At 46.3% G+C, this 19,610-nt stretch overlaps 1 protein-coding gene across 1 annotated transcript in view; it reads right to left on the bottom strand.

Moving 5' to 3' along the window:
- The window catches only part of LDLRAD4 (low density lipoprotein receptor class A domain containing 4), a 169,324-nt gene that overhangs the window by 124,810 nt on the left and 24,904 nt on the right, over positions 1-19,610 (bottom strand). The window contains 1 exon segment of the mRNA XM_040264580.1: positions 7,926-8,023. The gene's annotated coding sequence lies outside the window, so the exon portion shown is untranslated.

The following is a 19,610-nucleotide window of genomic DNA, read 5'->3' on the forward strand; positions in this document are numbered from 1 at the left end:
TGTTTGTGGGTGTTAAGTCACTTCAGTCACGTCCAACTCTGTGCAACCTATGGACTGCAGCCTGCCAGGCTTCTCTAGCCATGGGATTCTCCAGGCAAGAATACTGGAGTGGGTTGCTGTGCCCTCCTCTAAGGGATCTTTCCAACCCAGTGGTCAAACCTGAGTCTATTATGTCTCCTGCACCAGCAGATGAGTTCTTTACCACTAGTGCCACCTGGGAAGCTGACTGTAAGCAGATTACCTCCATACTTAAGTATATCTTTCTTTCGGATTCCTAATGGTGTCTTTTTTGCCTTTTCATACTGTTCATGGGGTTCTTGAGGCAAGAATACTGGAGTGGTTTGCCATTCCCTTTGAACTATGTGCTGGAGAAGACACCTGAGAGACCCTTGGACTGCAAGGAGATCAAACCAGTCAATCCTAAAGGAAATCAACCCTGAATATTCAATGGAAGGACTGATGCTGAAGCCAAAGCTCTAATACTTTGGCCACGTGATGCAAAGAGCTGATTCTTTGGAAAAGACCCTGATGCTGGGAAAGATTCGGGGCAGGAAGAGAAGGAGGTGACAGCGGATGAGATGGTTCGATGGATTCACTGACTCAAAGGACATGAGTTTGAGCAAACTTCAGGAGACAGTGAAGGACAGGGAAGCCTGGAGTGCTGCAGTCCATGGGATCGCAAAGTCAGACACAACTTAGCAACTCCATAACAATAGCGTCTAATTGAGAGTGTGCTTTTAAAACTAAATTTTGGAAAAAAAATAAATAAATTTTGGGACTTTATTTTTAAATGAGGATATCCAAAGAACTGAAAGCAAGGACTTGAAGAGGTGTTTATGTTCACAGAAGCACTATTTCCAACAGCCAAAAGATGGAAGCTACCCAAGTGTCCATCGACTAACAAATAGATAAATAAAATGTGCTCTATACAGACCATGGAATATTATTCAGTCTTAAAAAGGAATGAAATTCTGACACTTGCAATAATATGAGCCTTGAGGACACTATGCTAAGTGAAGTGAGCCAGTCACAAAATGACAAATATTCCACGATCCCACCAGTGCCTGGTCTATAGCAGTCAAGTTCCGAGAGCCAAAGGGCAGAACACTGGATGCTAGGGGCTGGCGTGGGGACAGCAGTCAGTGGTTGATGGAAACAGAGCTCGAGGCCTTCAAGACGAAGCCAATTCTGGGGATGGAACTGCACAACAATGTGAATGTGTTAATACCACTCAACAGTACAGTTTAAAATGGTTAAAACCTACCGTTTTCCCAGCACCATGACCATTTTTCATTACCACTAGCAGTGCACAGTGTTTCAAATTGTTACATATTTTCTACCACATTTTTTGAAAAAAGGGAGCAGCAGAATGTTTGAGAACCAGTTAAAGATTAAAAATTAGGTAACTGACTTAAATACCACAATACTAAGTGGCAACAAGTTCTTAATGACAACTGGAAAGCACTCTCATATCTTGCAAAGCACTAAAAAATACTTACCAGACCCACCTGGACCCATAAAACCTTTCTCAAATGACTTAAGAACCTGAGCAGATTCTCTTATCTTTACAAAGTCCACAGGGGTACACAGAGATGAAGAATGAGGTGACAGGACATGGCAGCTGCCCGACTGGCACCCAGGAAGCAGAACTGCTCGCCCAGTCACTGCCCCGGGCAATCGGGAATCGACTCAAGCAGAGAACTCAAGAGAGCCCACAGCATTATTATTCTCAGAATGTAACCGCTCAGATAAAATATTACAACAGAACAGAACTTCCATCTCAGGTAGCAGCTGTGGAACTTTTAAAAAGCAAGCAGGTCATGTCTGGGACAAGTCCTGCCTGCTCTAATTCGCCCTGGCTCCAGGGCACCCCGACATTCTGCTCCAGAAGAGAGGTACTCGAGCAATGTTCCTGGCTCCTCCAGCTCCACTCACAGACTCCACACAAACACTTCTGCTCCCGGTGGACCATGCGGCCCAGTCAGCATGGGTACCACTCCCATCCTGGCTGAGGCTCTCTCGCCCACATAGTCCTGGGGCAACTGTAACACTTTGTGTTTGCAAGTCATTGGCATGCTTCCCCATTGATCCTGTCCCCTCAAGGTGACTGGCCACTCAGACAGAACGTGCAGAAGCGGGCACCACTGAGCAGTGCCAAAGCCACGGCGACCTGTGGAAGTACAGGTGAAGTACTTGTCACCTAAGGTCTCCTCCATGTCCGCGGACAGCTGCTGGCCTATCATAATCACCCCCGAGAGCCTCCAGAAAAAAAGTAGAGAACATGAAACAACAGACCCAGCAAAAGAGGGGAAAACTGCTGATTAAACATCGGACTGAGGGGCTTCCCTGGTGGTCCGGTGCTTAAGAATCCACCTTGCAATGCAGGGAACACAGGCTCGATCCCTGGTCCGAGAAGATCCCAGATACCAAGGGGCGACTAAGCCTGTGTGGCACAACTACTGAGCCCATGCTCCAGAGCCAGGGAGGCACACCCACTAGCAGTGCACACTGAAGCCTGCATGTGCTCCACAACAAGAGAAGCCAGCACAATGAAAAGCCCACACACTGCAACTAGAGAATAGTTCCTGCTCACTGCAACTAGAGAAAGCCCACGTGAAACAACAAAGACCCAGCACAGCCAAGAAAGGAAAAAAAAAATCAGTAAAAGTTTTTCGCTTTTTTTTAAATGTCAGGATGAATCCACAGAGAGCCCAAATGATGAGCAAGCACCCAGGCCCCCTCCCAAGCGCCAAGCTTGCAAAGGTAACCAAGCACTGGCAACTGGACTCTGGCAGGAACCACTCCCAGTACAATGTTATGGGAAATTCAAGAGAAAAAGCCCACAAAGAAAAACCCCAGCAGATGGGGGTCCCCTCTTGTGTTGCCACATAACTTACAAGCGGACATCCTGCCAACACCTCCTCTCCCCACACTCACTACGTTTCCAAAATGACTTTTCCAAGTTAACTGAACTTTACCTCACCTTTACGAAGATCAAAATCTTACTGAGAATCCCATCAAAGCCCTGGGCTTCTCTACAGTAACAGGCACAATTTCAAAGAATTCACATATTCCTGGGTCCCCTGGGGGTTAAAAATCTCGGTCCCAGTGGCTACCTCCTTCCATTTCTTCCTGTGTTGAATCTGAGAAACACTGGGAAACCCACCTCCATCTGTAAGAATTACGTAACTCTAACAAATTTCAAGAATCCCTGAGGGCCCCTTCTGAAGGAGTGGCCTGCCCACCGTGCTGAGATTAAGGCTCAAAGGAGAGGCCAGCTCACAGGGACTAGGAGGTCCAGCCAGCAGACACACAGCACCCCCAGAGGATGTCTCCCAGATCACAACACCCACGCCTGGCACCTGCCCTCACACACACACACCCATGTGACTGTGGGACCGCTGAGGCTCCATCTGCTCCAGAGGCATCTGCTGCCACAGGCAGGTCCCCACAATAGCCTAACCTTGGAGATCACATTCGCACATGAGCACTGTTCATCCGGGTGATAGCTGCGGGGGTGGGGGGCAGGCAGGCACAGGGTGCAGACAGGCTGGCACTGCCTCTACCCCGCAGGCTGCCGGAGCCGCCTCACCCACACACACAGACCAAGCCCACAAAGCCAAATCTCTGAGCTGCTGCTGAGAAACCCATAAAAAGTAATGCTATTTCTAACCTCCTCCACCCATGGAAAAATACACACGCCATCAAGCAACCCAGATTCTCTAAAAGATTTATTTTTATACTCTCCTCCACACCCCCCACCTTTACCTCCCCCAGAAAATTTTTAGGTGTAACATTTGCTAGCTTTTTAGCAGTTTGACACTGTGCTAGGCATCAACTGACAAAGCTGTTGTGTGTTTTGGTTTAACACGAAACATAAAGGTGTTTTTCTGAATGTCTACTTGATGAGAAAATAGTCTAGTCTAACAACACAAGGACAGCACCCAATGCCCAGGCAGAGCAAATGCTCAGTTTCCCAGGCCACAGGCAGAGATGGCCAAGGCAACAGGATTCTCCTCCCAGTTTCTAGAAATGGTGTCTGCCTGCTGACCTTCCCTTTGCCTTGCTGGGTCTTCCTCTTTACCATAAAGCATCCCTGATGCCCTTGCTGAACTCTAGTGGTTTTTCTCCATGCCACTCTTCACCTTCAAGTGGAAGAATGAGGGGAAAGCAGCGAGATGGGACTCCACTCTGAGCCCCCTGATGCTGCAGACATGGCTCGGCGGGGGGAGGGCAGGTAGGGAGGGAGGAATAGCACGGAAGGTGGGGGAGCCTGACTGAGACCTGGAGAACCCAGAAGCTCTCACAAGCCAAGAGGGACCCTAGACCTAGTCTACCTAGGATCTGTCCTAGGACACCCGCCCCCGACGGGGAATCTTGGTGTCACCTCCCCTGATGACAGCCTTGAAGGCCAGAGAGGCACCAAATGACCCCAACCTAACGGCCAACACTGCCTGGCTTCTCACAGAGCCAAGATGTCTTGGTGTAGCTTCTGAATGACCCCAACCTAACTGTGAGGCAGAGTTTAAACCCTCCTTCAAGTTAGGGAACCCCCAGCATAAACCTTCCAGAGTTTAATGTGTTTTACTGGCAAAAACACACCTGGAGAAAGTAAGCATTCCTTCAGACAGTGTGAAGAGCAGAGACCTGTACTTGGAAGTGATGATTCTCCCAACAATACTGATCTTCTCTGATGTAGCCTGAAAGTTTAAATGTAACACAAAGACAGAAGCTCAGGTCAGGCTGCATCACCTGGATCCACAGTCATGTTCTGACTGCTAGAGCACGTCCCCACTGGGACCACACGTCTCACACTGGAACTTCCACTTGGCTCCCTGGTCCTCATCATCCACTTCACATTCCTTAGGGACCTTGAAGGAAACCAAAAAAGAAGAGGGATGTCCCCATCTGAACCTTTCTTCTCAGTGCTGAAAGCTGACCATATCTACGTCTCATGAAGAGGACAGGAGAAGGTACAAGAAACTGCAATTCATGACCTGCTGACCCCCATCCCAGTAGCTCTGTGCTCAGCCAGCTCCAGCACTTCACCTTCCTGGCTCCAGAAAGACACCTCATGGAACTCTTCAGCACACCTCTTACTCCTGAAATCGGATGAGAAGATCCACCTCTGCTCTCTTTCTCTGACCCAGACAGCCACGGTCCTTGGGTAAAAGCTAGCATTTGGATGAAAAACAATAGCTGACATTTCACCGAGCTCTGACTATGCACTGAATGCTGAATTAAGAATCTTCACAGTAATTCCACAAAACAATTATTATCCTACATAAAGATGAGAAGACCTTAGACCCAGAGGAGGTTAGGGTTTCCCAGAGTAACAAAGTGAGTGAAAGCAGCAAGCACAGAATTTGGGCCAAAGGTAGTGTTTCCAACTATACCTTATAGACGTGATATGGCAAAGGCACCTGTGTTCAGATTTATCAAGGAGGTCTAAATTTTAAAACATGTTTAATAACAACCCAGACATGGGGACGCGACCTGATTTTAAAACCAAGTCTAAAAAATTGCTCTGTACAGTAAAACAAGCACATTTTGTAGTTAATGAAAAGCCCAGACCTCCCTGGGCTATCCCAGCCCAGCAGATAGAGCACTGTGGGAATGCCACCAGTCCATTCCATCAGCATGCAGGAATGTGTCCCAGTCCAGCTGTGAGCTTCAAGGGACAGAATTTTACAAGTGACAGAGCAAGAATAAACTCTAAGACAGTCAGCTGTGAGAACCTATCTTAGGGATAAAAGTTCTTACAACACCTCAGAATCCAAGTATGTGCCTAGAAATGACCTGCACTGCACCAACCTGCTGCCACACTGCACCAGGCAACATGCAGTTCTGCAGATGGGAATTTGCTCTTAACTCCTGTCGTAGTCAGAAGGAGCAATACAGCTTTACTTTTAATTAAAATCCATATACAGTAATGTAGTCAAGAAAAAGTTTTCCATTACCAATTCTGAAAGTTGCTTAAAATAGCTGACAGAATGAGGTAACTCCATATATGGAAGAGAACTGGGTACTTACGTAGTTTGCAAGAATTATTTCTACTTCTGTCAAAATTCTGTAAATCAATTACAGAATCACACTCCATAGGGAATTAGTCCAGTGGTGTGTTCGGTTACCCAGCAAAATTCTATTTAAAAACTGTTCCAGGTTTTGGTGGGTGAAGTCAAAGAGGTCTACATCTGAGAGAACAATGAGAAACCACACTGTGCCCACACTCTCTACGGCTCTGCTGGAAATGAGCTACGACGTTCTACCTCAAGCCGGTGGTCAGTGTGCCAAATTACAGAAGAAAAACAGCACACCTCAGCAACGCTCCCCATGTCAGGGAAGGTAAGGGATTTGCCAGCATCACACTGCCTGGCAGGTAATGAGAACTTCGAGAACAAGAAGTACTCCATCATTCACTGACCATCCACAAGGCCCTCGGCCTTAGTGTCCCTATGGAAGCGTACCCAACCCTGGGAGACTACCAAATGGGCTCCATGTTTGCAGATCCCTGATGGTGAAATCCACTCAGCAAAGAACTACATAGGAACTGCAAGCCACACTGACTCAGAGTGTCTGTTAAGTACAGCATGCTTCTGAGCACCTTCGATTTCAGGAAGCTTCCAACTTATGAAAAGTCCATGTAAATCCAAGGGTCTGTGTGCCTCAGTAAGGAAACACATTAAATCCTTCCTGATTCTCCAACTGCCTCATCTATTTCCAACAACCACCATGAATAAGAAGGCTTGCATAAGCTCTGAGAGACTCTCCATCAATCATTCCATCTAACAAAAGGCTCACTGAACTACTCCAAGCTAGCAGGCACCACTTCCAGTCCTAGAGGGAAAAACAAGTGGAAGGGAGGGAGATTCTTGCCCTTATAAAGCTTACATTCTAGTAAGGAATATGGCATAAACAATGAGTCATGCCAGGCACATAAAAATTCAGGGGGAAAAGAATCTTATGTTTTATAGAATTTTTTTATTTTCCTGAAGAGTCTCATATCTTCATTTGAAGTTCTCCACAGCTTGGGAACTAGGGAGAAGATGAATCATTAAAATACTTAAGAGTTGATGAAACAGAGGCTCACAAAGGTGAAGAGGAAGACTGAGGCAGGTAGGCTGCTCCTGGCACCACAGTCCCCTCTACCGGGCACTTTCACTGACTGTCCCCCACGGGGCTTGGCTCTGAATTGAGCTTTGGGTCTGAGGAGGTCCAGAGGTGATCAAAACACATGTGTCATCTAAGCTCCTACTTCCAGATACACCAAGGTCAGGCCACTCATACCCCGCCTTTAAGAAGTAACAGGAACAAACACAGCAAATTAAAGGTCAACGTCCCCTTACAGTACAGATCACGCGACCACAGAGAAAGGAAAACCTGCCCAATGGCTGCTACAGTAGCCGTTTTGAGTGTACCACCCGCCAGGTGCCACAGGAAGCACAGTGGCTCCTCACGTCCCATGGCAATCCCAGTATTATTTCCATTTTACAAAGTTGGAAACAAAGCAAAACAAAGAATTTAGAATGAGAAAGAAAGAATCCCACTTCTCACCAATCTTAAATGTGTTTAAACATCTGGGTATTAAATGCTCAGGTGGAGCAATAAAGACAAATTGAATAGCAAGATTATTATTTTTCTTCAGATATTCTAGTAAATCTAGAAATATTTTATATACATTCACAGCCCACTGTGAATAATACTTGGTAATACTTGGGTATTAAACAAAAAAGAAAAAGTCCCATTTACTCTGATACCATGCAACTTTCCTTTAATCCCAGTTACACTGAGAAGATATTAATAGTTTTTGCACCTCAGAGTTGGGACCACGTTCTTAAGAGGGACACCATCTCATAACAGTCAGTGCTGTGACAAGCTCTGCTTCACAAACATTATCAAAGAGAAGAGTCTCAAGCTTTACTCACCTTTTTAAGCTTAAGCTATGTGAAAACTGATGTCAGTTCCTGAAAATGGTCCAAAGAGGAGAGAGCACTTTGATGTTACCAATGTGGAGCATGAACTGCTGAAAGGAAAAATAAAGAATTTCAGTGAATCATTTCTTGGCTTCCCTTAGTGAACCATCCCCTTCCCCAAATTCCAAAAAATACTAGAGAGGACTTCCCTGGTGGTCCAGTGGTTAAGAAGCCACCGTTCAATGCAGAGGAAGTGGGCTCAATCTCTGGTCGGGGAACTAAGATCCCATATGCTGCAGAGCAACTAAGCCTGCACAATGCAACTACTGAGCTCCCATACTCTGGAGCCTGCCTGCCACAACGAGAGTCTACGCACTGCAACCAAGATCTCACGTGCCACAACTGAGACTCAAGGCAGTCAAATAAATTTTTTTTAAAAGATGCCCATTTAGGGGCTTCCCTGGTGACTAACTGGTAAAGAGACCACCTGCCAATGCAGGAGACATGGGTTCAATCCCTGACCCAGGAAGATCCCACATACCACAGACCAACTAAGGCCATGCACCCGCCACAACTATTGAGCCTGTGCTCTAAAGCCCGGGAGCCACAACTACGGGCCCAGTGCCACAACTACTGAAGCCTGTGCGCCCTAGAGCCCATGCTCCACAACAAGAGAAATTCCCCTCGATGAGAAGCCCGCACAACGCAACTAGAGAACAGCCCCTGCTCACTGAAACTAGAGAAAAGCGTTCGCAGCAACAAAGACCCAGCACAGCCAGAAGTAAATACAATTTAAAAAATAATAATAATTTAACAAAATACTAGAGGACTGTCACAATAAAAGGCACAAACACCAAAATGAATAAAACAAGCATCAAATAATAAAGAGAAGGAAGAGAGAAGCCCCCAGCACACAATCTGGGGTACATGGCATGAACTGGGGATAAACTCCCCACAACAGCTCTTCAGCAGCCACAGGGCCATCAGGTTCTCAGTCTCCAATCAAAGGACACAGACTTGTTTCTTCAAAGTCACAGGCCTTTTCTTCAATGACAGGTCGCAAACATATATAATAGACAACGTCTTTATTGGACTAGGTTTTAACTACAGAGATCCTAAATATGGCTGTAGCTTATGAACCCAAAGTATCTGTCAACTACATGGATCACTGATCTTAATTGTAAAGGAAACAGACTGCACCTTTTTCCTCCACTGAAACAGGTCTAATTTTGTGGAAGCAACAATGACCCATGCTTCAGTTCAGTTCAGCTGCTCAGTCGTGTCCGACTCTTTGCGACCCCATGAATCGCAGCACGCCAGGCCTCCCTGTCCATCACTAATTCCCGGAGTTCACTCAGACTCACGTCCATCGAGTCAGTGATGCCATCCAGCCATCTCATCCTCTGTCGTCCTCTTCTCCTCCTGCCCCCAATCCCTCCCAGCATCAGAGACCTCGCTAATGTGCTAACTTCCAAGATTTGCGTCTTCAAGGCTGTCTTCACCTCTGCCCTCCACCCTGCTGGCAGGACAGACTCCCGACTGTCTAGTTCCAGTTCACACAATCTGTTACCAGCATCCTCCTCCGAGTTTGATGAGCACACTGTCCTTCACATCACTCCAGGTCACATCAGGTGACCACCTAATGCCTGACAAAGTAGTTCCAGGTCAACTCAGTCAGCTCTGTCTCAAAGGGCACAGGCACCTCTCAGTACCCAGCCTGCCAACGTGTGGGATTACATTTCTATCCAAGGGTGAATAAGCCACCATCTGTGTAGCTTGTGTGCCGCAGCAGGAGACCTGCCCCTTAAAGCATGTTCCTGCCATATGTCACTCCTGAGTGATCAGTCAAGACTAAGACATTCAAATAAAAAATGACTGTATCCAGCCAAAGGACCCTGTGAGATTCCTGTGGACATTCACCCTGAACACACAAGCCAAACACCCCTTTATTTTTATGTAACTCCTTCCTACCAATACTGTGAACCTACAGACACTCTCTCCTGCCTTCTACTCACTGAGAGAAGAAAACAACCCACTTCTGACTTTTCTGATGATGGTTTTATTCCTCAACTGAGACTGCTCCTGTCAGTCTTCCTGGGATTCAAATGCTGATTTCCTGGGAACACAAGTCAGTGGAATAACCAGAAATGTATGTGATGGATAGAATTCTAAGGTGACTGCAGTGGGGTCACACCTTTGTATAACTCCCTCCTCGTAAGTGTTGGCAGAATCCGTGACTTGCTTCTAACCAACAGAATGTGACAAAAGCAAAGACATGTCATTCCCTTGATCTGGTTTCACTTAAGACTCCATGTCAGCCTACTATTAAGAGAAAGTGAGGGACTCCCTTTGCAGCTCTCAAGCAATGCGCAATCATCTCTGAAGGGCCTCTGAGGGGCCACACAGCAAGGAACCACAGGGGCCTCTAGGCACTGAGGATGGTCGCCAGCTGACAACCAGCAAAGAAACAGGAACATCAGACCTACAGCTACAAGGACCCACAGCTACAATTTAACCTGTTCACAGATGAGCTTAGAAGTGGATTCTTGCCCCACTCACGCCTCCAGAAGAGAACAGCTGGGCTGAAGCTTGTTGGCAACCTCTGAGATCCTGAGCAGAAAACCAGCTAAGCCATTCCCAGACTCCCAACCCATGGAAATCATGAAATAACATGCGGGTGTCAGTTTAAGTTATTAAGTTTATAGTCATTTGTTTTGTAGCAACAGTAGATATATTTAACTTACTAATTAAACATAGGAGTCTATAATATATGCATATGTTAAATGCACATACAACTACCAAATCAAAACAGCTCTCCATACCTGCCTCATCCGTCCATAAGCAAAAACTCATTTCTCCTATTTGAGTATGAGCTTTTTGCAGGCAAGAATGCAAATAACCATCACCCTAGTATCATCATGCTTGTGAAGAATATATGGCACATGGGAGGCCTTTAACATTTTTTAAAAATACAGTTAAGTCCCCTACATAAAAACCTTCAAGTTGTGAACTTTCAAAGACACAAACACGCGTTCCAGCAACATCAGGTGTGAAACTGCAGGGTGCCCTCCATCTCCCATTGCCAATGATCCTTGAGCTCTACCATCTCCCACCTCCTACTCCTCCTCCAACCAGTACCTCTTGTTGCCCTTTCACTTGACGCCAGCCTCTGTGTGCTAGCTGTTGTATTGTACTACTGTATTCAAGGTACTGTACTATAAGATTAAAAATGTTTTACTTTTGTGCTTGTTTTTTGTATATTACTTGTGTGAAAAGTATTGTAAACCTATTACAGTACAGTTCTATATAGCTAATTGGTGGGTACCTAAGCTAACTTCATTGGACTTACAAACAAATGGGACTTACAAGTATGTTCTCAGAATGAAACTCATTTTTATATAGGGGAAGATGATGCTGTGAAAGTGCTGCACTCAATATGCCAGCAAATTTGGAAAACTCAGCAGTGGCCACAGGACTGGAAAAGGTCAGTTTTCATTCCAATTCCAAAGAAAGGCAATGCCAAAGAATGCTCAAACTACCACACAATTGCACTCATCTCACATGCTAGTAAAGTAATGCTCAAAATTCTCCAAGCCAGACTTCAGCAATACATGAACCGTGAATTTCCAGATGTTCAAGCTGGTTTTAGAAAAGGCAGAGGAACCAGAGACCAAACTGCCAACATCCGCTGGATCATCGAAAAAGCAAGAGAGTTCCAGAAAAACATCTATTTCTGCTTTATTGACTATGCCAAAGCCTTTGACTGTGTGGATCACAATAACCTGTGGAAAGTTCTGAAAGAGATGGGAATAACAGACCCCCTGACCTGCCTCTTGAGAAACCTATATGCAGGTCAGGAAGCAACAGTTAGAACTGGACATGGAACAACAGACTGGTTCCAAATAGGAAAAGGAGTAGTCAAGGCTGTATATTGTCACCCTGCTTATTTAACTTCTATGCAGAGTACATCATGAGAAATGCTGGGCTGGAAGAAGCACAAGCTGGAATCAAAGATTGCCGGGAGAAATATCAATAACCTCAGATATGCAGACGATACCACCCTTATGGCAGAAAGTGAAGAGGAGCTAAAAAGCCTCTTGATGAAAGTGAAAGAGGAGAGTGGAAAAGTTGGCTTAAAGCTCAACATTCAGAAAACGAAGATCATGGCATCTGGTCCCATCACTTCATGGGAAATAGATGGGGAAAGAGTGGAAACAGTGTCAGACTTTATTTTTTGGGGCTCCAAAATCACTGCAGATGGTGACTGCAGCCATGAAATTAAAAGATGCTTACTCCTCGGAAGAAAAGTTATGACCAACCTAGATAGCATATTCAAAAGCAGAGACATTACTTAGCCAACAAAGGCCCATCTAGTTAAGGCAATGGCTTTTTCAGTGGTCATGTATGGATGTGAGAGTTGGACGGTGAAGAAAGCCGAGTGCCGAAGAATTGATGCTTTTGAACTGTAGTGTTGGAGAAGACTCGAGAGTCCCTTGGACTGCAAGGAGATCCAAACAGTCCATTCTAAAGGAGATCAGTCCTTAGTGTTCTTTGGAAGGAATGATGCTAAAGCTGAAAGTCCAATATTTCGGCCACCTCATGCGAGTTGACTCATTGGAAAAGACTCTGATGCTGGAAGGGATTGGAGGCAGGAGGAGAAGGGGAGGACAGGATGAGATGGCTGGATGGCATCACCGACTAGATGCACGCGAGTCTGAGTGAACTCTGGGAGTTGGTGATGGACAGGGAGGCCTGGGGTGCTGCAATTCATGGGGTCGCAAAGAGTTGGACACGACTGAGTGACTGAACTGAACTGAAAGCCAAATTAAAAGGATTATGACTTGTCAATCTCCTGTTACTACAATAAGGCCAAAGCAATAGAATTTGTGCAATCCTTCAAAGCAGAACTCAGAGCCTCAAAATTAATTTCAAAATAGGTGGAAGACACTGAGCATCATGTCTTATCTCCAAACGATGAATGGACAGTTTCTTTGGGACTGGTTATGTCATTCTACCTGTGAACCTGAGTCACTACTTTAGTAGTTCTGCTCCATAGTTACCACTTTTGCCAAATATCCTTGCCAATTCTTGGGCATGTAGCTATTAGCTGAATGTTAAACAAACAAAAAAAATCGCTAAGAAAATTTCCAAAGTCAGAATCATTCTTAATTTTCCATTTGTATACATATTCATCCCCAACCAAAATGGAAAAACCTGAGTAGGTTCAATGCCCTGACTCTAAATCTGAAACAAAACGCTACTGTCAACTTCATGACAACCTATTTCAAAGGTTCTTTAAGATCGTTTCTTAACTGATGATCTGTAATTTTTTTAAGCAAGACTGTTTAAAGGTTGAATGCATAAATCATCCAGTTTCTGCTATCCTTGAGATTAAAATTAGTTTTTTTATTACAAAGAATATTGTTACTCAAGTTGTATCTATTTTAAATTTCAAAAGAACTAGTATAAAAACGGGAGATTTTAAAACAGTCAAGTCAGTTAAATTACTAAAGAAAGTACAAAATTAAAACTTTCATCACAGAAACACACCATACTCTTTCGAAATCTATATTCAGGATCTTATTATATATTCTTACTCCCTCATAAACCACTCAATAAATCTGAACATTATTTCCAAGATTTATCCCTGGTGCTCAACCTCTTAGGCAGCAGAACGTGCACACTAAAGCCAAGAAAAACTCAAAACACCAATTCCATGACAAACAAGGCAGAGAGTTTCAATAAACTCATCACATCTCAGCAAAACTAACTCTCTTGGGCCTATCTCTACATGTAAAAATAGCCAGTGACCCACAGCAGGGAACCCCGGGTTACTGAGCCATCCTCCCACCTCAGGCAGAGGAAGTACCAGGCCCAGAGGACAGAACACACCCAGCTCCCTGCACCCTGAACTCTAATAAGTGCAGGTCTTTTCCTTCTTCCCACAAAGCACAGCTCCACACAAAGCTCAATGCTTCAGAGAAAGAAGGCTGAACATGAATAACATGCCCCAACCCAGGAAACAAAGCCTCGCAGGGGCGGTTCACTTAAGAGAATAAGCACATGTGCTCACACAGAGTCTGGCAGCAGTCCTCCTGAACCACCCCCGATGCTGAGCACCTGAGGATGGGTCCACCTCCTGATCTCTGATTTCTAGCAAGCAGAGGCTGCGGCTGGGGGGTGCCGAGAAGCCGGTGCAAAGCAGGGCTTAGGCACCCTTGCAGAGGAGCAGGCCGCCGGGGCCCCTCGTACATGAAGGGGGCACAGAAGGGCACAAGGTTCAAGTCATGGGAGAAACCGAGGAACGGGCCATGTCCTTTTTAATATCTGTTTGGCTGGGTCAGGCATTAGTTGCAGCACGTGGGATCTTCACTGCTGCGTGCGGCTACCATTCATTGTGGCACACGGAATTAGCTGCCCCCCCTCATATGGGATCTTCGTACCACCCCCCACACCCCCATCAGGGATTGAACAGGGATTCACCTCACCTGCGTTGAAGGTGGATGCTTAACCACTGGGGCACCGGCGAATGCAGGGCCACAGCCATTCTTAACTTGCACAACCTCAGTGAATTCTCTTTAACGTAATGGAAGGCTGAGGCTGGTCTGAGGCCTGGCAGCGGCTCCTCTGGAACAGGGGCCCCTGAGAACAGGACGACCCCTGTGCGTGGGCAGGGTCTTAGCCATCAGCAGTAGCTGCAGGTTCCAGTTACTGAGGGACTAGGGAAGCAGAAGACCACTCCTTTCCCAACTGCTCGGGCCCTGGAGGACCCCATGGACAGCTGGACTAACGGACGCAGGACCAGGTTTCTGGTCCCAGGACCCCGCTATGGTCACCTTCTCCCCGGGGCTGAGCTGTTCCAGTGCAAACGGCCCGGGGTGGTGCCACTCACTGCCCACCGCCACCACCTACAAGTCCAGCCAAGGTGGCCCCTGCACAGGCGGGGCTCACGGCCAACGCCAACTCCTGAGGAAGGTCGGGCCTCTCCCAGTGAACGGCCTACAGCCTGACAGGAAACCAGACGGTTTTCCGCTCTCGCTCTGGCCCGACTGACTCGGGCCGAAACATTCAGAAGCTCCATCGTTCAACTTTACACAGGACAGAACCACCTGTGAAGGAACCAGGCCAAAGAGCCGCCACGGCAACGCTGTACTGCGAAGTCGCGCAACAGCCCATGTGACGGCGGGGCTGAGCTTCTGAGACGCGCACACAGGCACGCACACAGTACGCAGGGACTCAGGGAAGCACGCACGCACCAGGGCGCACGCACGCATATGACGCACACGTAGGTGCGCACTTATTTGCTTACGTGCAGTCAAGGCTTAAAGGCCATTAAGATGGAAGCTTGCAAGGCCTAGACAAAGATGTAATTTTTCAAAGCCAGTTCAGTTCAGTCGCTCAGTCGTGTCCGACTCTTTGCGACCCCATGAATCGCAGCACGCCAGGCTTCCCTGTCCATCACCATCTCCCGGAGTTCACTCAGACTCAGGTCCATCGAGTCAGTGATGCCATCCAGCCATCTCATCCTCTGCCCCTTCTCCTCCTGCCCCCAATCCCTCCCAGCATCAGAGTCTTTTCCAATGAGTCAACTCTTCACATGAGGTGGCCAAAGTACTGGAGCTTCAGCTTTAGCATCATTCCTTCCAAAGAGATCCCAGGGCTGATCTCCTTGCAGTCCAAGGGACTCTCAAGAGTCTCCTCCAACACCACAGTTCAAAAGCATCAATTCTTCGGCACTCAGCCTTCTTCAAAGTCCAACTCTCACATCCATACATGACCACAGGAAAAACCATAGCCTTGACTAGACGGACCTTAGTCGGCAAAGTAATGTCTCTGCTTTTGAATATACTATCTAGGTTGGTCATAACTTTTCTTCCAAGGAGTAAGCGTCTTTTAATTTCATGGCTGCAGTCACCATCTGCAGTGATTTTGGAGCCCCAAAAAATAAAGTCTGACACTGTTTCCACTGTTTGCCCATCTATTTCCCATGAAGTGATGGGACTGGATGCCATGATCTTCGTTTTCTGAATGTTGAGCTTTAAGCCAACTTTTTCACTCTCCTGTTTCACTTTCATCAAAAGGCTTTTTAGCTCCTCTTCACTTTCTGCCCTAAGGGTGGTATCATCTGCATATCTGAGGTTACTGATATTTCTCCCAGCAATCTTGATTCCAGCTTGTGTTTCTTCCAGTCCAGCATTTCTCATGATGTACTCTGCATAGAAGTTAAATAAGCAGGGTGACAAGATACAGCCTTGACGTACTCCTTTTCCTATTTGGAACCAGTCTGTTATTCCATGTCAAGTTCTAACTCTTGCTTCCTGACCTGAATAGAGATTTCTCAAGAGGCAGGTTAGGTGGTCTGGTATTCCCATCTCTTTCAGAATTTTCCACAGTTTATTGTGATCCACACAGTCAAAGGCTTTGGCAGTAGGAGAACAGAAACCTAGAGACAGTCTATTAAAAAACAGAGACATTACCGACAAGGTCCGTATAGTGAAAGCTATGGTTTTTCCAGTAGTCACGTATGGATGTGAGAGTTGGACTATGAAGAAAGCTAAGTGCAGAAGAATGGATACTTTTGAACTATAGTGCTGGAGAAGACTCTCAGAGTCCCTTGGACTGCAAGATCAAACCAGTCAATTCTAAAGGAAATCAGTCCTGAATATTCATTGGAAGGACTAATGCTGAAGCTGAAACTCCAATACTTGGCCTCCTGATGCAAAGAGCCGACTCATTAGAAAAGACCCTGATGCTGGGAAAAATTGAAGGCAGGAGGAGAGGGGGACAGAGGATGAGATGGTTGGATGGCATCACTGACTCGATGGACTTGAGTTTGAGCAAGCTCCAGGAATTGGTGATGGACAGGGAAGCCTGGCATACTACAGTTCATTGGGTCACATAGAGTCGGACACAACTGAGCGACTGAACTGAGGAGAACACAAGTTTTCGACAAACCTAGTAAAAGTACCTTAAGGAAACGTCAGAAAAGACACTGGCTTCCTTTAAGTCATGTTCTGGTCCAAGATGGGGAGTTTACTGCTACAACTGACCTGACCCTTGAACGTGACGTTGAGCAGCGGACCCCCTCAGAATGCAGACTTTTTCCAACTTTCACTTTATATATCTTTAAGGTCACAAAGTGTGCTGGAGTAGAGGTCACAGCATAAGAAATTGAAAAGAGACGGGTCTGAGTCCTGTTTCCACCCAAACTGTTCATCTTGCTGCCTTTGGCCCTTCACCCATCAGTCCCCTTGTTCTGGGGGCAGTTGGCATCCCAGCCCCAGCAGCTTGATTTCCAAACTCAAGGGAAGAAAAAAAGGCAAAGCCCAATGCCTCCAGAAAAGCTCACCAAGCGTAATGAGGACTGCAGGACATCAAGGCCCTTCTCTGCCTTGGAGCCTCCCTGTCGGCCTGCAGCGCTTCCTGGAAGGGCCTCTCATCCAGTGTCCTCCGTGCAGCAGCCTCACTCACATCCAAATGCAGATGCAATGGGCTGTGTAGGCACCAAAGTCCGGACCCTCAAAGGCTGGGGGAGGGAGGGCAAGTGCACAGCAAGTTCAACGCAGGCTGGAGAAGCAGTGGCATTTAGAAGACCCGTTATAACATCCCAAACTTCCTGCCATGTACTCTCAGAAAATGAGGACCTAGATTGTTAGTTTCTTGAAAACCCAAAATATGACAGGGGAAACAGGATAGACACGAGCAAGCCCCATCAATGTCAAGACCAGTTTTCAGAAGCCAAAGATGAAAATTGTCCTCAGTTTTTAACAACCTATATTAATAGTTAACATCCAATAGAGACCCAGTTCTTGGTAGAGAGCTGCTCCTACTAGCCAAGTACCTGGTCCTGGGAGGAAGTGAACACTCAACACTGGGAAGAGACTGGAGGCAGGAGGCAGCAACCCAAGAGCAGCCAAGCCCTCCCAAACCCCTAACCCTTGGACCAGCATCCAGCCCGCAGGTGCCATGGAGGCATGTGTGCCAGCAGACAGGGTGAGCCAGCGCATCCCCCTGAGGCTGGAAGGAGGCCAGGATTTGACAGGAGTTTCTTGGGGGTAGGTTCCAGAACAAGGACAGGTGCTGGACAGTGAACATGGACAAGGGTCCCAGAGACAAGGTCAGAGGGGTGGTGGGCCCAGGGCTCCTGCACATTTGTAGTGACTGGCTTTGACTCAAGTGGAAGGAGCCTTCATTCCACATGGGCTTCCAGACTCCAACACCCGGGCCCTGTGCCAGATGCTGAAGCCATGGGAGGAGGCAAAACCAGACTCTTCCACCCTCAGTGGTGGCCACAGTCTCCATCAACAGACTAAGTAGTGGGGGCCTGGGAGCCATCGCCTTGTGGGCTTCTCTCCACCTTTATTCATACAGATGCTGAGCCTCTGCCATAGCAACCAGGGATACAGAAGTCCTGAAAAGTGAAGTCGCTCAGTTGTGTCCAACTCTTTGCGACCCCATGGACTGTAGCCCACCAGGCTCCTCCGTCCATGGGATTCTCCAGGCAAGAATACTGGAGTTGGTTGCCATTTCCTTCTCCAACAGGAAGTCCTAAAGGTGTCCAAACCAGCATGAAGAAGCAAATTAAATTCAAGACATTTTAGTCTTGACAATGCCTCATGTAATTCTCAACATTTAAGTCTATCAGCAGACTCCTCAGCAGAGAGCACCTGCTTGACAGCAGGTATTCAGGTGACACTGCAGCATGTTCACGCTGGCTTCAGCTGACAGGAGCCACCATTGGGGTAATGGAAGGGCCACCTGGGCAAAGTGAAGGTCAGCACCCAAGCAAGGGAGTCAAAGAACACAGGAGATCAACTCAAAGGCAGGGCCAGGCCCAGTGTAGAAACCTATTAACTGCCCAAGGATGAAGAGAGACATTTTGTTTAGAAGTCAATAAAACATGTTGTTTATATGACACTGCAACTCAGATACACTATACGCAAGCCACGTTCCATCAGACGAGCTCACGAGAGCTGCAGCAGGCTGGAAAACGTATATTGATGAGGAAACCAGTGTTCAAAGAAACATCCATCTACCCCATTTCATGTGAAAGAAATACAGATGCTCTCAACAATCCCATGTTAATTAATCATTTTAACTGAAAATACATCCACGGTTTCACCACCTCATTAGAGGTCAAGTTCATTAGAGGTCAATGTCTGGTTGGTCATCAGCCAACTGCTTTTTTCCATTTGGTCACAGTTTTTTCTTAAATTACCACAGTCCTCTTCATTTTAGACTATTCTTAGAAAATATTTCCCAACATCTCCATGAAATCAGCAAAAAATAACTACTGAAGTTGAAATTTTACCCACTTGGAGGCAACTACTAGCCAACTAGAGTATGGACATATTGTTCTACATGCTACTGAATAATTAAGGGTAAAAATAAAATTTCAGGAAACATACACAATTTAGTCTTCTCTTGTTTGATGCCATGGAGTCTTTCCTCATTCTTTCAGGTTTCATTAAAGAAAGCAAAGAACACTGTAAACTGATTTGCTAGTTTCCATACTTGCTGCCAAATTTCCACTTCTGCAAAACCAATTTCAACCAGAAAAAAAAAGTAAAGCTAATCTTCTTCTAGTTCTTCACATGGTTTAATTTATTCAGAATGTGGGGTAAAACATTGGAAGAAAGAAAATCGATCATTGGCAAACAATGAAAATGTTAATTTATTAGTTTTATTTTTTAATCA

Source organism: Oryx dammah, unplaced genomic scaffold (assembly GCF_014754425.2).
Source record: "Oryx dammah isolate SB20612 unplaced genomic scaffold, SCBI_Odam_1.1 HiC_scaffold_22, whole genome shotgun sequence".
Classification (NCBI taxonomy): Eukaryota; Metazoa; Chordata; class Mammalia; order Artiodactyla; family Bovidae; genus Oryx; species Oryx dammah.